At 45.3% G+C, this 20,071-nt stretch overlaps 1 protein-coding gene and 1 long non-coding RNA gene across 5 annotated transcripts in view; both read right to left on the bottom strand.

Moving 5' to 3' along the window:
* The window catches only part of il10rb (interleukin 10 receptor, beta), a 69,350-nt gene that overhangs the window by 16,062 nt on the left and 33,217 nt on the right, over positions 1–20,071 (bottom strand). The window lies entirely within an intron of this gene.
* On the bottom strand, positions 5,022–20,069 carry LOC148394698 (uncharacterized). The gene is made up of 2 exons (XR_015859907.1): positions 17,079–20,069; positions 5,022–16,977 (listed from the first exon to the last, which is right to left on the bottom strand). It is a non-coding gene; the product is annotated as an uncharacterized LOC148394698 (long non-coding RNA).

The following is a 20,071-nucleotide window of genomic DNA, read 5'->3' as shown; positions in this document are numbered from 1 at the left end:
GAGGCAGAAAAGTTCGGACTAGATATAGTCGGACTTGCCTCCACACAGAGTTTGTGTTCCGGTACAAGCCCTCTCGAGAGGGGCTGGACTCTCTTCCACTCTGGAGTTGCCCACAGTGAGAGGCGTCGAGCAGGTGTGGGTATACTTGTTGCCCCCCAGCTGGGGCGCCTGCACATTGGGGTTCACCCCGGTGAACGAGAGGGTAGCCTCCCTCTGCCTTCGGGTGGGGGGGACGGGTCCTGCCTGTTGTTTGTGTCTATGCACCAAATAGCAGCTCAGAGTACCCACCCTTCTTGGAGTCCCTGGAGGAAGTGCTGGAAAACACTCCTTCTGGGGAGTCCATTGTTCAACTGGGTGACTTCAATGCTCACGTGGGCAATAACAATGAGACCTGGAAGAGCGTGATTGGGAGGAACGGCCCCCCCGATCTGAACCCCAGCGGTGTTCTATTATTGGACTTCGGTGCTCGACACGGATTGTCAATAATCAACACCATGTTCAAGTATAAGGGTGTCCATGTGTGCACTTGGCACCAGGACACCCTAGGCTGCAGTTCGATGATCGACTTTGTAGTCGTGTCATCGGATTTGCGGCCGCATGTTTTGGACACTCAGGTGAAGAGAGGGGCAGAGCTGTCAACTGATTACCACCTGGTGGTGGGTTGGCTCCGATGGTGGGGGAAGATGCCGGTCCGACCTGGCAGACCCAAACGCTCTGTGAGGGTCTGCTGGGAACGTCTGGCAGAATCGCCTGTCAGGAAGAGCTTCAACTCCAACCTCCGGCAGCGCTTCTCCCACGTCCCGGGGGAGGCGGGGGACATTGAGTCTGAGTGGACCATGCTCCACGCCTCCATTGTTGAGGCAGCCGACCGGAGCTGTGGCCATAAGGTTGTTGGTACCTGTCGTGGCGGCAATCCCTGAACCCGCTGGTGGACACCGGTGGTAAGGGATGCCGTCAAGCTGAAGAAGGAGTCCTATCGGGCTGTTTTGGCCTGCGGGACTCCGGAGGCAGCTGACAGGTTCCGGATGGCCAAGCCGAACACGGCTTCGGCGGATGCTGAGGCAAAAACCCGGGCGTGGGATGAGTTTGGCGAGGCCATGGAGAATGACTTCCTGACAGCTTCGAGAAAATTCTGGTCCACCATCCGGCGTCTCAGAAGGGGGATGCAGTGCACCGTCAACACTGTTTACAGTGGGAATGGCGTGCTGCTGACCTCGACTCGGGACGTCATGAGTCGGTGGGGAGAATACTTCGAAGACCTCCTCAATTCCACCGACACGCCTTCCATTGTGCAAGCAGGGCCTGGAGACTCTGAGGCGGACTCTCCGATCTCTGGGGTCGAAGTCACTGAGGTAGTTTAAAAATTCCTTGGTGGCAGGGCTCCGGGGGTGGATGAGACCTGCCTGGAGTTCTTAAAGGCCCTGGATTTTGTGGGGCTGTCATGGCTGACATGCCTCTACAACATTGCGTGGATATCGAGGACGGTGCCTCTGGATTGGCAGACTGGGGTGGTGGCTCCCCTCTTTAAGAAGGGGTACTGGAGGGTGTGTTCCAATTACAGGAGAATCACACTCCTCAGCCTCCCTGGTAAGGTCTATTTATGGGTGCTGGAGAGGAGGGTCCATCAGGAGGTCGAACCTCGGATTCAGGAGGAGCAGTGTGGCTTTCGTCCTGGCCGTGGAACAGTGAACTAGCTCTACACCCTCGACAGGATCCTCGAGGGGGCATGGGAGTTCGCCTAACCAGTCCACATGTGTTTTGTAGACTTGGAGAAGGCGTTCGACCGTGTCCCTCGGGAGGTTCTGTGGAGGGTGTTTCGGGAGTACGGGGTGCCGAGCCAACTGATAAGGGCGGTTCGGTCCCTGCATCACCGATGCCAGAGTTTGGTCCGCATTTCCGACAGTAAGTCAGATTCGTTCCCAGTGAGGGTTGGACTCCGCCAAGGCTGCCCTTTGTCACCGATTCTGTTCATAATTTTTATGGACAGAATTTGTAGGCGCAGCTGAGGCGTTGAGGATGTCCGGTTTGGGGACCTCAGCATCGCGCCTCTGCTTTTTGCAGACGACGTGGTGCTGTTGGCTTCTTCAAGCCGTGATCTCCAGCTGTCACTGGAGCGGTTTGCAGCCGAGTGTGAAGCGGTCGGGATGAGGGTCAGCATCTCCAAATCCGAGTCCATGGTCCTCGGTCGGAAAAGGGTGGAATGCCCTTTCCGGATCGGGGATGAGATCCTTCCCCAAGTGGAGGAGTTCAAGTATCTTGGGGTCTAATTCACGAGTGAGGGGATGATGGAGCGCAAGATCGACAGGCGGATCGGTGCAGCGTCAGCAGTAATGAGGACTCTGTACCGGTCCGTCATGGTAAAGAGAGAGCTGAGCCAAAAGGCAAAGCTCTCAATTTACTGGTCGATTTACGCTCCTACCCTCACTTATGGTCACGAGCTATGGGTCGTGACCAAAAGAACGAGATCCCGGATACAAGCGGCTGAAATGAGTTTCCGCCGCAAGATGTCCGGGCTTTCCCTTAGAGATACGGTGAGAAGCTCGGTCATCCGAGAGAGATTCGGAGTAGAGTCGCTGCTCCTCCACGAGAGGAGCCAGATGAGGTGGCTCGGGCATCTCATCAGGATGCCTCCTGGACACCTCCCTGGGGAGGTGTTCCGGGCATGTCCCACCGGTAAGAGACCCCTTGGACGACCCAGGACACGCTGTAGAGACTATGTCTCTCAGCTGGCCTGAGAACATCTTGGGATCCCCTGGGATGAGCTGAATGAAGTGGCTCGGGAGAGGGAAGTCTGGAAGTCCCTCCTAAAGCTGCTGCCCCCGCGACACGACCCCGGATAAGCGGATGAAGATGGATGGCTGGATGGGTCATTTTTGGCCTCTCCATGAGTCACCACCTTATCGTGGCGGAGGGGTTTGTATGTCCCAGTGATCTTAGAAGCTAAGATGTTTGGGGCTTATTAATGCCCCTGGTAGGGTCACCCATGGCAAAAAGGTCCGAGGTTAGGGACTGGAAGAAGCATGAATAAAAAAAAACAGGTTTAATTTAATTTGCTGATGTGTTTAGGAGGAAATGCTTTTTTTCCCCTTCCCCTGTTTTAGATCTGCTGCCCTAGGGAAGCAAGTCCCTGTCCAACCTTTCTATACTATAAGTCTCCTACTCTACATTAAAAGAAACAATATTTCAGAGACTGCTGTCCGAAGATACTGTCCTCTTACAGCTGTCCCCATTTGTCTGCCCTGTACTAAGGTTTGTGTTGATCGGAGAATTAATGAATGATTGTGCTAAATATGATAATATGCATATGCATACAAACATAGTACATCACCACCAATACTATAGTCTAAATCAGTTTAATTTGTTTCTAGAATAAGATAGATGTATACTATATAATAATAGATCCGTTTTATATAGCGCTTCTCTAAGTACTCAAAGCCGTTTTGCATTAAAAATTTTGCTTATACTATATTCTCATGTAGTCTATATATGTAGTATATATCTTACATTAGGTATAGATCTTTACAAATATGGTGATGACACAACGGTAATACCATGGTAATAACAATTGCAATTATCCACTTAATGAATTCTTATACTACATATAGTATATTGGTACTACAGATGTCGATAAGTGACATTGAGAGAAGCAAGAAACAAACAGTAGGGTACAGTTCGGAACAATAACACAAGACACATCAGACAAGGAACAATTCGACTGATATAATGTATTCCTCATGCAATATAATCAGTTTCTTTTGTTTGTTCAGTTGTAGGTATATCGTTTTTTCCATAAGAACAATATTACAACCTCAATAATATTACAAGTAATAATAATAACAGGCCTCATCATTATTATGTTCCACTCATTAGGTACATACCAGGGGTCGGTGAGCCGCATGCGGCTCTTTAGCACTCCCCTCGCGGCTCCCAGGACCTTTTGCAAAAATGTGTGAAAATGAAAGATTTTTTTTGGTGTTTTTTTTAAATATGGTTTTTAGAAGGTAATCATGACACAAACATTCTTATGCTGTAAAAATGTATGTCATTGTAAATATATTTAAAAAATACAGAATTTCAGAATGGTGCCGAATAGCAAAAGTGCATGTACGTACTAAGTAGCACGGACCCGGCGCACTCCGCGCTCTATTTCCATCAGTGCTGAATTTCGAGTGTGGACTGTGACGTCAGTATTCTCGTAATTCGCGCGCTGAGCTTTCAGATACAGTTTTACGCTAATGCCACCCACAAACCTTCCCCTGGAATCCTTCCATTAAAATGAGTGGCCCGAGGAAAAGAAAGGTGGCCACTGTTTGGTGTAGTTGACAGCAACTTGAGGCCGTACCTCAACATTCAGTTCTGGGTCAACAAGATCAAAGCTGCCATTTTGAGGAGATTCACTGTTGTTTTTCAGGAATCAACAAACGCGTAGAACATCTGCTGAATATCAGCGGTGACTGCGATGTTCTCGCTCCTGAAAGCGCATTAAGACACCTAGCAGGGCGTTGTTTAAGTCTGGCCCGCTGAGCATAACGTTATTCAGTGACACCTTCATGTTTGGCACTTGAGTCAAAAACCACTCTGATCTGATTTGGTTTTTGAGGATGATAGACTCGGAATAGAGTATACCATCTTTCTTGATGTTCTTTTCATTCTGGTGTTAGCTCTGCTTGGTCGTTCTCGAATACTTTTTTTCATGAACTCCAGAAAATGTTCCTTCATGTCTGTGCGTTTGTCTAGTGTTCGTCGGAGCGAGAAGAGCCATTTCTCTATTGTTGGGCAGATGGCGTTGGGGTTTACAGAATGGCAGTGGTGCTACCCAGCGGTTTGCTCGATCCTTATAAACCTCTGTCCATGATGTCCAAGAATGTTTGATCGTCGACTGATAGAGCTTAGGGTGACCATGTTTGGGTTTCTGAAAAAGACACCTTTTATTGGGTTTTTTTTTTTGGAGGGGGGGTCATTTTTGGGGTTTTTTGGGGGGGCATTTGTATTATGTTATGACACAAATAACATGGTGTCTGTATAGCAATTCCATTTATTGGCCCAAATAACACAAAACATATATACAATAACAAAAACGTGTACACTGACAGTTTTTAGTTTTATAGTGGTACACGAAGTAAAAAAAGACAAAAGAAATACAGCCATCGGTGCAGCATTTGAAGAAAAAAAAAGGGCTCCGCTTCAGTCCTCCTCTTGTGGGGTGCGTTGGCACCTTTATTTGCCACAGACACATGTCAAGCACTCAGCTTCATAAGGATCACGACCCTGGCGAAAGCACGTTTTTTTTTTTATTCAACTCCTCTGTAAACGTGCATTTTCGTTTCGGCATTGCTTGTAAACACTCGGTGTAGACTGGCCAGTCCACCCTTCTTCGTAGCAAAGTGACTAAATCTGAGGAGGGCGTGACTTATTTGCGAACGATACAGAAAAACCTGGAATTGAGTGAAATGGAACGGAGTGGCAATTCTATTGACAATGAACTGTACATGTGTTGAGAAAGTCTTGCTCCCACATTCTCTGCAGATTATTTCTTTGTCAGTCTTTTGCTCTATGTTTGGTCGAGCTGCAGCACCTAAAGCAGATGGTCCTTTGAGGTAGGTTTTGCGGTCTTCTATAGCTTTGTTGTGGAAGGTGCGGCGGTCCTTTTTGAGTGAGTGAGTGAGGCTTGTTATGCATTGGGCATAGTCTGTCTAGATCTATAGCTCCTTTTTCAACGGAACCTGCAGGGGCTGTTGTCGCTTCAGGAATCACGGCAGTCTGTTTCACAGACACTGGTACTTTGTTGTTGTACTTTGTTAGTCTCTCTGTCTTGGTGGGACCTGGGTAGTTTGTGATATCATAAAGCTAGGGTCATTTCTGGTTTTAGCCTCCAAGCGAACAAACTGTGAGAAGAAAGTGAAAGGGGGGTGGGGACACAGTTATATTCTTTGTACCTTGACCCTTGGGAGATCCACTTTTATTGAATACTAAATGGGAGCTTTTCCAGTATGGGGTTCACTCTACGTAACGTATCAAGATATGCAAGTTAGGAGGAATCCTCCTAACTTTGCATATTCCACTTCAAGTAAGAGATCTCTGAGCTCTCTTAGTTTCACAGTGTCTTTGTGAGTCTGGGAAACGCCTCGATCCTGTTCAGGAGTGAATGTTCAACTGCTTCAGGTGCTCGTAGGTCTCTTCTAGTCTTTGCCAGACCATGTTCAGTCCTGTTTCTCTCAACATATGAAGCCTTAGCATATGAAGCCTGTGCGCGACCAGCTCTCCGAGTGCAGCAGAGCTCGCTGACGATTTGTAACTTGACTGTAGGATGGGTCTAGTCACCAAGGACTGTTGTATTTCTTCTTTGTTACATTGATCATCATTCTTGCTTGCTTGGGTGACAACTCGGAACTAAGTGAAACTAAAAAAACGCCGGAGTGCGGAACAACGTGACTTGGGGGAAAAATATAAAAGGTGTGTGACATCACCACCACAGACTCCTGGGTGTAGATTATGTAATGCCATAATGCCTCACTAAAATTACTTTATCTCCTTTATTCAATGTTCCAAAATAAAGAGTTGTTCGTTTGTGTGTGCATGTTAGTAAAAATGTGCGTTTTCCCATTTCTATATTTTTGTTTGTTAGGAACAAATCATTTCAAAGTCAAAGTCTACTTTATTGTCCATTTCTTCACATGTCAAGACACACAGAGATCGAAATATAAATATATATACATACACGCACGCACGCACGCACACACACACACACACATGCACGCACGCACGCACGCACGCACGCACGCACGCACACACACACACACACACACACACACACACACACACACACACACACACACACACACACACACACACACACACACACACATACACAGACACAGACACAGACACAGACACACAGACACACACAGCTCAAAGAAATTAAAGGAACACTTTGAAAACATCAGATTTTAATGGTGAAATTTTTTTGGGGATATCTATACTGATATGGACAGTTTAAATCAGTTTAAAAATCAGTCCTGTTTTGGGGACCATCTCGTTGTTGCCCCTCTAGTGCACCTGTTGTTAATTCCATCAACACCAATGGAGCTGAAACTGATTAACAACCCCCTCTGCCACGTACCTGACCAAAACCTTATCAGAAAAGTCTAATTGAATTCATGCCATACCCTGATAAAAAACTGTTCCTTTAATTTTTTTTTGCAGTGTATATCATATTATATTGGTCCACGGACAAACAAAACATTCAAGTAAACAATACAAAAAGTAAAAACAAGAAGGCACAAACAATGAACAAATAAGAGCAATGAATAAATAATGAATGAATAAATAAATAAGAGCAACATGGTTGAAATGGAGCAATGGTCCATACAGCAGACAGTCAGTATATAGCGCAAAAATACAGGAGGAGTAGTGCAAGGCAGCCAACGTGGCCCAAAAGGCCAGGACGTTATGCAGCCGAGGGTGGAGGGGGGAGAGAGTTCAGGAACCTAACAGCCTGGAGTATGAAGCTGTTGGTGAGTCTGGTGGTGCGGAAGCGCAGGCTTCTGTACCTCTTCCTAGAGGGCAGTAGATCAAACAAAGTGTGGTCGCCTTGCGTGTGAGATGGGAGGTGTAAATGTCCTTCAGGGAGGAGAGTGAAGCACCAATAGTCCTACCAGCTGTGTTCACTATGTGCTGCAGGGCCTTCATGTTGTATTCAGTGCAGCTTCCACCACACACAGCGATACAACTGGAGAGGCCGCTCTCAATGGTGCCACGGTAGAATGCGGTCATGATGGCTGGTGGAGCACTTGCTCGCGTGAGTTTCCGCAGGAAGAACAGGCGGCGCTAAGCTTTCTTCGCCAGTGATGCAGTGTTGGTGGTCCAGGAGAGTTCTTCACTGATGTGCACCCCCAGGAATTTTGCATAACCAGAGCTAAAGTAGGTGTGCTAATTAATCACTTACGCCGAATGGCTGCATTATGGTCTTCTCCGGAACGCCACAAGGAATAGAAAGTATTGGAGTGAACGAGTCAATGCTCACTGGCTGTGGTGCGTAAGCGGAATGTCACTGCCGTTTGCGAACATAACATAACTACAATCAACAGACCTTCCATTTCACCTAACTACATAGTTTAGCATGAATCGGACATATAAAAGGCAAAAAACGAGCTTCAAATAAATTCAATATGACAAAATAATACTCTGTAAACACAAAACGTACTTACCATAATTTCCGGTGTATAAGCCGTGACTTTTTTCCAAAATTTTTAACCCTGCGGCTTATAGTCAGGTGCGGCTTATATACGATTTTTTTCGTGATTTTTGTGATGACTTGATCACTTTTACTCTTAAAACTATTATATACAGTAAAAGCTACAAAACAAACTGACAAATAACTCGTTTTCAAATCAGACGAGTATAAACTGGTCAAATATTTTTAAAAAAAGATATTAAAAGTGAAGACAATTTGCAATTCTAGTAATGACACACGAATTTGATGCACAATTTGTCTTCGTGGGCCACAGAATGATGTGGCGGGCCGTATCTTGAGTTTGACACCTGTGCTCTAAACCCTTTCTCTTACTCTGCCATGTGACTCAGAGATTACACAAAGCAGTGGCGCTGTTCGGTCCATCTGCATTGTGTTAAAACCTAATCAATCAGCATTTAAATTCAAATTTTCTGATATTTTGCTCACCAAAAACAAGTTGTAATCAATGTGAACTTTTAATGCATTTTATTCAGGAGGTTACTTTGAACCCTGAGGCGTACTTATGGATTTTTACAGCCTCCGGCCTCCAGGGGGCGCTCTAGAAGGAAGCGAGGGCGAGACATGCGAAGAAGAGATAATGCGCCGAAGAAGACGTATTAGTTTGTTTACAACATTTCACGCATCACCCAGAACGCAATCAAGACGGACATTACTGAAAGGAAGCTTTTATACACAAACCGTCATTATGGGGGACAAAAGAAATGCATATGATGCCGCTTTTAACCTAAAGGCAGTCGATGTTGATGACATTGTGTTGCGGCACCCTTTTCTTAATTTCGTGGTCCCGTCTACTCTGGAGCTATACGTGTCGCTCGCTAGTTTAATGTAATTTAGCGCTTCGTGCATGAATAAGATTAGCATGAACAGACCCTCATCATGGAAAATGCTAGAAGAAATGGATAAAAACGACGACGAAAGAGATACTGAGAAAGTGTGTGGCGAAGGATATCTAACGCGATTCCAATCAGAAATTGAGGAGGAAGACTTCGACGGTTTCAGTGCACAGGAGGAAGATGAAGACGATGAAGCTCTTTTTTTTACTTTTACTTTAACCAGCCCTATAAGTGCTGTGCTACCGTGTTGCTGCTGTGTTACCGCCGCGTCACAGGCAGTGTTTGGAAAGAAATGTTAAGGTGTGTTATTGAAACTTTAAAAAAGCTTTCTGTGTCCAGTATTTCTTTGTTAATAACTCGCGTGCACACTTCCGTGTTGCTGCGGTATTACTGCCGCGCCACAGGCAGTGTTTGGAAAGAAATGTTAAGGTATGTTATTAAAACTTTAAAAAAGCTTTCTGTGTCCAGTATTTCTTTGTTAATAACCCGCGTGCACACTTCCGTGTTGCTGCGGTACTACTGCTGCGTCACAGGCAATGTTTCGAAATTCATGTTAAAGCATGTTATTCAAACTTCAAAAAGGCTTTCTGTGTACTGTCTTTCTTTGTAAAAAAAAACTCGTGTGCACGTGCGGCTTATAGTCCGGTGCGGCTTATGTAAGAAAAAAACTAAAATATCCCCGAATTTTAGCTGGTGGGGCTTATACACCGGTGCGGCTTATACACCGGAAATTACGGTACCCATGATAGAAGTCCCAAAAATAATGTCCCAAAAGGGTATCAATATGAATGAAAGGATGGCTATTGTTTACAAATGGCTCAATTTTACACGGTTGTTTTCGCATGAACTCGACTCTTCAGCATGAACCCCCGTGATATTGTGGTCTCGTGGGCGGAGAATTTCCGCTGACGCAACACAACTGTTTGCTGCCGGTGTGAATTGCAGTAGCAGGTCATCTGCAAAGAAACCGCAACGCAGCCGTTCGGCAGCCGGTGTGAATTAGGCATTAGGCCAGTCGTGGGCAAACTACGGCCCGCGGGCCACATCCGGCCCACGGGGTCATTTAATCCGGCCCGCCAGACCTGAATAAATTGTATTATGAAACATTTTTTTTGTCATTTTCTCTGCAATGACTGTGTTTCCCCAGTAGATGGGGAAACGCCCGCCCGCGCATTTACTCCCGGAAGCCGTGTCAGAAAGATCCTTGCACACTCACAAGTGCGTGTACGTACTCAGTAGTACGGACCCGGCGGACTCCGCGCTCTATTTCTATCAATGCCGACTTTTGAGTGTGGGCTGTGACGTCAGCATTCTCGTAATTCGCACGCTGAGCTTTCAGATACAGTTTTACGCTAAAGCCAAGCACGCACAAACCTTCACCTGGAATCCTTCCATTAAAATGACCGAGTGTTTAAAAAAAAAAAAGTGGACAATTTGGCTCTACCGACGCGTGTGAGCAGACGTTCAGCCACGTGAACATCAACAAGCCCCATCACAGATCTAGGTTAACGGACCAACACCTCGGCTCTATCCTAAGAATTGCCACAACAAATTTTACTCCAGACTATGATGCACTAGCAAAAAAAGGGAGACCAACAACACTGTTCCCACTGAAAATGAAGGGGAGTTTCTCTAGTTTGTTGTAAAAAAAAAAAAGCATTTTGAAAATAATTTGTACAAATAGCATGGATTGAAATTAGCGACCATTCTCATTTTCAAACAATGCAGGATGTTCAAGGACATTGATGCACCACCTGTTTGCGACTAATCTTAACTTTTAATGGTTTTAAGGCCGACCTTAAAGAAGTGTTTGCCGTTTCCTCACCTCTGTCACCAGGTGTTTGTGAGTTAAAGCTATCTGTCACCGTGTTGCCGTTTTGATTCCTTAATACTTTATTTAGATGGAGTATACTTTCAGTGATTCTTCAAGATGATGTATTTGGTCGGAATGTTTGCCGTTTTATGTGATTTCGCCTCATTAGATAAACATCTTTCATAAATCTGACCTGCAGCCGCTGAAGTGATGGAAACTGTTATTCAAAATAACAGTGTTGTATTTAATGAGAATCACTGATAGTAGTCTTTGGGTGAAATATTTTGTTTAATGCTGCTAATAAATGCATTTGTTTTTGAAAACATCTACCATCTGCTCCTGGTTCGGCCCCCCAGTCAAATTTTAGAATCCAATTTGTTTGCCCACCCCTGCATTAGGCTCATGTTCAGTCACTGCTGTACTCTGGTGGACGATGTCTAACATTGTATACCATACTAGGGATTACCTGGTGAATGTTCTTATAATCCATGTATCTGAGACTAAGATACTGCAGAAGAAAAGCATATACAAACATAAAATGTTCAGGTAAATCACTTTGAGTGAAAGTGTAAGTTTCAGAAGTGCCGAAAGTAGGGAGTACGTCTGCTGTCGTGTTGGCGTTAACTACTTTCCAAAGTCGCTCTCCACTTACATTTACTTTTGGGTAATTATTGTGAGGGTGTCACAGGTGTAAAAAACAAAACAAAGGACTTATTGGGTCAAGGGCACAGCGGTGAGGGTAGAAGTGTTTTTTATTTTATTTTTTTCCCAAAATGAGATACTGTACCTCAGGCGTGTTCAAACCAAGTCCTCTGCTGTCCTGCTTGTGAGTCCTGCTACTCTGATTTAAACAATCACATTATCATGCTTCTTCAGCACTTGCTGGTGAGCTGATCATTTGAACCAGGTATGGTAGACAAGGGAGACAACTATAACAGGGAGGACAACTAGAGCTGGACATGCCTGCCATACCCAGAAGACTAATGAAAATAAAGTCACGGTTCAGCACCTGCGGATTTTCATTTCTTTCCAATTCTTTAAAAATAATAACTGTTACGACAACTAACAGATGCAGAAATCATTCAAACAAAATATCCACTAGTCCCCCTCCAGACCAGCAAGGGGAAAAAGGCAAAAAACAAAAAAAAAAAAAAACAGGCAAATCTCTGTTCACCAAACTTCCTGTCAGATGCCAGGGACCGCCATATTGCCTACAGACCAGTCTAAAAGTTGGGGAACAAAGCAGGGAAAGTCTTTTAGTGGAATAATGAAAACTTGTAGGAAATGGACCTGAATGCTTAGTTTGTTTGCTGTTTGGTTTGTTTGAATTGTTTGGTTTGAGCTACAAACTATGTTTGTCTAGGCTTTGAGTGGCTCAATCAATTTGTGGTTACTTGTGCTTCATGTTTCCTCGTGTATGTATGCAATTGCTGAACTTGGTTTGACTTGAAGTACCGTATTTTCCGCACTATTAGGCGCACTTAAAAACTTAAAATTAACCCAAAAACCTACAGTGCGCCTTATAATGCAGAGCGCTGTATATATGGATCAAATGATGATTTTTTTTATCTTTACTGGTTGTGCACAGCACTCTGCCAAAATGTTTCAGTACGACTAGCAAATTACAAGGTCGCATTGCTTCCCAGCATTACGGAAACCGTGGTCAGGGGGCGTCATTGAATAGCTGTTGTACCCACGATTCATTTCAAAATAGGCTGTTCCGTTAATGTTTTCGAGTACGTTTACGGATCAATATCCAACGGAATCATAAATAAGCAGCACCAATGTGTTAAATCAGTCTCTAGTCGGTTCCGATCACTTTTATGGGAGAGAGTTTGAGAAACGTAATTGTTTACAGGGGGCTGCCACGACACTTTGCTGAAGCTCATGGGAGTCTGCGAGCTGAGGCTCATGGAAGTTTGCGGGTGGCTAATGCTATAAAGATAGCTGCTATACGCACGAGGCTATTTCATTTCAAAATAGGCTGCTCTGTTCATGTTTCGAGTAAATTTACAGATCGATATAGAAGAGAAACATAAGTAAGCAGTACCAATGTGTTAGATCGAACTTTTGTCAGTTCCGATCATTTTATAGGCAATAGTTTGAGAAACACGATTGTTTACAGGGGGCTCATTGGTTATAGGCTAGTGGATGCATACTGCAACCCTAGTCAACCTCAGTTTGTTGCAGTATAGCTTCTATTTCAGACTTGGGCAAAATACGGCCCGCGGGCCACATCCAGCCCCTTGTGCGTCCCTGTCCGGCCCGCATGAGGCCAATCGTAAATTATATTTGATTACAACTTAATTTTTTAAAAAAAAAAAAATCTGTGTCGTGCATGCAATACAACTGTTTTACTTTTATTTTGAAAGGCGTCGCACTTCCGTGTAGCGTACGTGTATGTGAGCTGTGCGTGAACAGTGCGAAGTAATGCTGTCCTCGAAATGTGTGCTGACCCTCAGAAAAGAAAAGTTGACAAGGAGTGCCGTGTTTTCAACAAGACATGGACTGCCAAGTATTTCTTTACAGAAATGAAAGGTAAAGCCGTGTGCCTGATTTGTGATACACCGGTCGCTGTGTTTAAAGAATATAATTTGAATCGCCACTACACGACCAAGCATCAGAAAAAATACATCTGTCTGATAAACAGGGCGCATCAGAGGCTGATGCATTGCTAGCAAAACTGCAAGCCCAACAAGGACTTTTTATCAAACTTCACACCCAGAGATGCAGCGGCTTTGTCATTTGAGGAAAAGTTAAAGAAGTTAAGAATAAATTGTACTGATTGATTGTTTTTTATTTGACTTATACACCACAATTTCACATAGCTTAATATAAATATAAACAGGATAATTGTATTCTTCTAATTACCAGTACCAGCTATTTCAAATAAATAATTTAATACATTTTACAATGGAAGAAAATTGAGCAGGTTTAAGTTATCGTAGGTGTGGCCCTCTGACAACTCAGGTTTTTCATGTGGCCCCTTGTAAAAATTAATTAATTTCATGCGCCTTTTAATCTGGTGCGCCCTATATATGAAATAATTTCTAAAATAAAAAATTCAATGAGAGTGCGCCTTATAATCCAGTGCGCCTTATGGTGTGAAAAATACGGTAGTACAATGTTTTCTTTTTTTAAGGTTATCAACCTGACTAATCACCCTCTAGGTAATTATGCAATAAACTGGGGAAAAAAAAGGAAAAGAGGAAGTGCGAGTTGTTCTTGCGTTCCACGGACTAAGGCTCTTTTGAAGCTTGAGCAGCTTGGAGTCGAATCAGGACTAAAAGTCAGCTGAATCCAAGAAGTATGCCTCAACTAGGTCCACAAGTAAAGAGGGTTGCATTGTCTGTGCACATGAGACGCAGAGAAAAACCTTTCTGTTGTAAAAAGACAAGTTGAGTGCTGTGGGAAAAACTGGGAGCCTGCACAAAGTGCCTAGAGTGTCATGAAGGAGAGAGTGAATGCAAATATACTTACCTGTGTAAAAGTTAAAGTCCCAATGATCATCGTCAGACACACATCTGGGTGTGGTGAAATTTGTCCTCTGCATTTAACCCATCCCCATGTGATTTTGATCCATCCCCTGGGGGAGAGGGGAGCAGTGAGCAGCAGTGGTGCTGCGCTCGGGAATCATTTGGTGATCTAACCCCCTAATTCCAACCCTTAATGTTGAGTGCCAAGCAGGGAGGCAATGGGTCCCATTTTTATAGTCTTTGTTATGACCCGGCTGTGGTTTGAACCCACAACCTTCCAGTCTCAGGGCTCTAGACACTCAACTACTAGGCCACTGAGCTGGTTTTGAGTAGGGACCTTAGGAGAGACCATCACTTCTTCCTGTGCTGGAAAGGAGAACCTAAAAAATACCCCAGACACGACACCAAAGTCAAAACCAATGTGGCACAAATTGACAGAAGAACAATTTGAGTCTGAACTGTTCCCAGACAGTTAGGTTTAGGAGAGCCTTTATCAATGTTTCGGCTAGATCACTCTGCATTGACAAGCCTGCAGGAAGTAGATGTCAAGAGCTCCTTGTGCTCCTCGAAGTTACAGCCAATGCAGGTCAGAAGATCCGTACGCTGATTGACTTAGCGTTTGACATAAATTACATTACTCACAGTGCTGCCAGGAGACTATCTCAGAAGTCTCACCAGTTCGCATACCAGGCGAACAGATCCACGGAGGACACCATCACCATAGCTCTGCATGCTGTGTTGAGTCACCCGGAACAGCAGCAGAGCTATGCGATAATGCTCTTTGTGGACTACAGCTTGGCTTTCAATACAATCATCCCGGACATTCTGGTCACAAAGCTGGACACTCTGGGCCTCCCCCTTCTCACATGCACCTGGACTTCTTGACCAACAGGCCCCAGACTGTGAGACTTGGCCCCTACCTTTCCTCTACACGCAAACTGAGCACTGGTTCACCACAGGGCTGCGTGCTGAGCCCCTTCCTCTATTGTCTCTATACCTACGACTGCAGTCCGGCCCACGGCGACAATATGATTGTCAAATTTGCTGATGACACCACAGTGGTCGGGCTGATCTTGAATGGTGACGAGACAGCCTATAGGGAGGAGGTCCAGAAGCTCACGACCTGGTGCTCCACAAATAACCTGGCTCTGAACATCACGAAGACAAAGGAGATCATCGTTGACTTCAGGAGGAAGATCCCCTTCCCCTCTACATCAACAGCGAGAGTGTGGAGAGGGTCAACAACATCAGATTCCTGGGAGTCCAGATCTCTGATGACCTCTCCTGGACACGCAAAACCTCAGGTGTCATTAAGAAGGCTCAGCAGCGTCTACACTTCCTGAGAGTCCTCAGGAAGAACAGTACGGACTGGAAGCTTCTGCTGGCCTTCTACCGCTCCTCCATTGAGAGCCTGCTGACGTACTGACCACCTGGTACGGGAGCTGCACTGCTGCAGATAGAGGGAGGCTACAGAGGACAGTCAAAGCAGCGCAGAGGATCGTGGGCTCCCCTCTCCCCTCCCTGACGGACATAAACAACACCCGGTGAGTCAGCAGAGCTCACAATATCATCAAGGGCAACACACATCCCAAGATGCCAAGACACCTGCGGGAACTGAAAGCACCCATAAACTCCTCTGTTATGGCTTTAGAGAGAAGGGTCAAACGTCCATCCATCCATCCATTTTCTGTACCGCTCTGTCCCCACGGGGGTTGCGGGCGTGCTGGAGCCTATCCCAGCCGACACCCTGAACCGGTTGCCAGCCAATCACAGGGCACACAGAGACGAACAACCATCCGCCCTCGCACTCACACCTAGGGGCAATTTGGAGTGCACAATTGGCCTACAAAGCCTGTTTTTGGGATGTGGGAGGAAACCGGAGTGCCTGGAGAAAACCCACGCGGACACGGGGAAAACATGCAAACTCCACACAGGGAGGGCCGGAGGTGGAATCGAACCCGCACCCTCCCAATTGTGAGGCGGACGTATTACCTAGTGCCCCACCGAGCCGCGCAAGGTCAAACATGTGGAACTAAAAAGGTTCTTTCCAGATGCCATCTTGCAAAACCTCCACAGACCAGAGCAAATAGAACTGCTCATCAGTCATCAAGAAGGACGGCTTGTATCGCAGAGGGGAAAGGTGATTGGAGACACGTCTTTTGGGACGGCCGCCTAGGGAAGACTGTTAGCGGAATGGACCCAGACCTCTTTGAAGAAGTGGATTTGGCAGCTCACACATCCAAAACGCATTTTGCACGATCCATGAGAACCACAGCTCTGAAATATCAAAAACTCCGTGACACAGAGGGATTCAAAGCTGAAACCAAAAGCACTGTTACAGACAAAGACTTCCTCAACTGGTGGAAATGGGACATAATTGGAGCAGCTTGCGAGCTAAAGTGTGAAGGATGTGGATGCGGCAACTGACAGCCAGGACGCAAAGACATGACATTGGGTAAAGAGAACTGGAAATCATCAGAGCATGCCTCACCTATATCGACAAAGGATCACATCGATGAACCACACTCGGAGACAAAATACCCGTGGATTGAAGATACAACTTCTCTACCCAATAATAGGAGTGGAGTAGAAGCCACTTTTCTGAGAACAGAGAAGCAACTCAAGAAGGAACCAGAGTGGAGGGTGGTATATGCAGGTCAAGTCCATGAAATGGTGGAAAGAGGAGAAGCATTGAAGCTCACCAAAGAAATGATAGCCAAGTGGAAGGGACCAGTATGGCATGTCAGCCACTTGGTGGCACCAAACCCACACTCTGTCACAACACCTGTGCGTCTGGTCTGAAACAGCAGCCAGAAGTTCAAGGGACTCGGCCTCAACGATCTTCTGTTGAAAGGGCCTGACGTCCTCAATCCAATTCATGCAGTGCGACTCTGGTTCAGAAGAGGTATGCATGCTGCACTTGGTGACATCAAAAAGATGTATAATTCAGTGTGGTTGGAAGACCTGGAAAGACACAGAAGATGGTGAGCTTGAGTTTGCCATCACCCGAGTCAACATTGGAGACTGACCAGCAAGGTGCATTGTATAGCTTGCCATGCGAGAGACTGCGAAGCTACCCATGTTTACTCACCTGAAGGAGAAGCGTAGGATCCTGGAGGAACTCTCTTATGTTGAGGATGTGCATACCTTCCACAATGACCTGGGCAAGCTGGACGAAATCACCAGAGGAGTCGAAGAGATCCTGAAAGCTGGTGGATTCTTTCTTAAGCCCTGAGTCAGGTCGGGCCAATGTGGGAGGGAGACACTCACGCCAGGAGCATCGTCATGCAAAGTGCTTATTTTCCCAAATCAAAGGCGAGAAGACGATGACAAAGCCCATGGAACCTACCTGGTTGAAAGTGACAAACTGTACCCAATGATCTCTGTCAACTTCTCAAAGAGTAGGAAGAAAATGAGAGTGCGTTTAAATCTCCTGGAAGAAGAAGTGACAGAAAAAAACTCCCAAACCACTGACTAGAAGGCAGTTGCTAAGCCAAGTAGCTAACCTGTACGACCCAATAGGTCTTGTCACTCCTGCTAAACAGAAGGGTGCCACCCTAGTCGGAAGAGGCTGGAACAAGCACAACCCGAGACACGTGGGACAAGCCATTGTCAGAAAAATTGAGGGAAGAAACAATCCAGTTGTTTGAAGAATACATCCGCCTCTGTCAAATTACCTTTCACTAAAGCCTCACACCGTGCAACTAAACCCGAAAACCCTGGGGAGTGACATTCTCTGATGGGAGCGAGCAGAGTTACGAAGCTGTGGTGTACCTCAGATGGGAGACGGCACAGGGCACTGAAGTCAGACTCGTTGAGTCCAAAGCAAAGCCCACACCACTTGACCAGAGAACCAGTCAAGGCTAAAATATGTGGCGTTGTCTATGCAACTCGCCTCAGAAGGTACATCAAAAAGCAGTCGAATTGAAATTGTAAGATGGTTCCATCTGCCGGACAGTCAAACTGTGTTGGGATGTTGAATGTCAAACTTTCTTCGCAAACAAAGTTGGAGAAATCCAGAAGACCACATCCTCTGATGACTGGTGGTGGATCCAGGGGGACATCTATGTTGCAGACATTATAACGAGAGGTGCAGCTCCAGAAGATTCTGGATTCCAAGAGGATTATGTACGGCAGAACGAACCTGAAATCCTCAAGGTGGCTGTGGTAGAGTGGCCAAAAAAGTCTGCTAAAAAAGTTGCTGTCTAAGCCAGAGAAGGGATTAACAAACTCCAAAGAAAAGCCTTAGCAGCAGCACTGATGAGATTCCTGGTCAGGAAAGGCACATGCAATGTGCCTTCTACTGGAGCAATTGATCCAGCAAAAATCCCAGGCGAAAGAGACCACGGTGCTCCACAAGGCACCACAGATGGAAAAGAGCCCAAGACTAAAACCCAAAGACCTCCAGCTGGATCTGCAATGAAAGAAGTGATTGACGTCAGGAGGTTCAGCAGCCTAACCAAGGTGATCAGAGTTGTTGCCTGGGTATGGATGGTATGGAGGGCTGCAATAAAATGGAAGAACAAAGGTAAACATCAACCATCAAGAAAGAAGCAATAGCAGGCATCCAGAACTCATGTGACCTCTCTGGGTTCAAGAACCAAGACATCAAGTATGAGGTGTCAAGTCGTCAAGTCAACTAACAGAAGCAGAAATCATTCAAACAAAATATCCACTAGCCCCCCTCCACACCAGCAGGGGGAAAAAGTCAAATTAAAAAAACCCAGCCAAATTCACCAAACTTCCTGCCAGATGCCAGGGACAGCATCATTACCTAAAGACCAGTATTAAAGCTGGGGAACAAAGAAGGGAAAGCCGCTTAGTGTAAGAAAGACAACTTTAACAGAAAAAGCAAATAAAAGAAACCCAAAGAGACTCCTCAGTTTCTGGTCACACGCAACTGGTAGGAAATGGACTTGAATGCTTAGTTTGTTCAAAATGTTTCGTTTGTTTGAATTGTTTGGTTTGAACTACAAACTGTGTTCGTCTTGGCTTTGAGTGGCTCAATCAATTTGTGGTTACTTGTGCTTCATGTTTCCTAGTGTATGTATGCAATTGCTGAACTTGGCTGGACTTGAATACAATGTTTTATTTGCTTAAGGTTATCAACCTCTAATCATCCTCTAAGTAATTATGAAATAAACTGCAAAAAGAAAAGAGAAAGTTGTTCCAAGGACCAAGGCACTTTTCAAGTTGGGGCAAAGAACTGGGGATAAAAAAGAGGACAACTTGACAGTTGATAACCAACGTGAGAGGTGATAACCAACGTGAGAGGTGATAACCAACAACTTGACAATAACAACAAATTGTTATATATTATTGGGGGATAGGGTTCTTTTTTTTGTGGGAATCATTTTTTTTTATCAGCTTTTCTTGAAAAGGATCTGTTCGTTTTTTTTTTTTTTTATTAATTTCAATGGGCATCAACTATGTGCCAATTTTTTACTATTCATGGAATGGCTCGGTCTCTATCCCCGTAAAATGTTTTAAACAAGGTTCATCTTTCTTTTCGGCCCGTTACCAAATAAACCAGGGTATGGGGGAACTCGCATGTAAGCATACGTATTGACTTGTGATCAGTTCAGGGTTGTGACAAGATAAGTGTGAGTGTGTGATATAATAATTTGAAGGAACAATGAAAAAATGCATCTTGTGTCAGAAAATGATTGTTCTAGTCTTTATGTCTTGCACCTCC

This window comes from Syngnathus floridae, chromosome 8, assembly GCF_059516105.1.
Source record: "Syngnathus floridae isolate MCC-2025c chromosome 8, RoL_Sflo_1.0, whole genome shotgun sequence".
NCBI classification, from domain to species: Eukaryota; Metazoa; Chordata; class Actinopteri; order Syngnathiformes; family Syngnathidae; genus Syngnathus; species Syngnathus floridae.
This window is presented reverse-complemented; position numbering and strand designations above follow the sequence as displayed.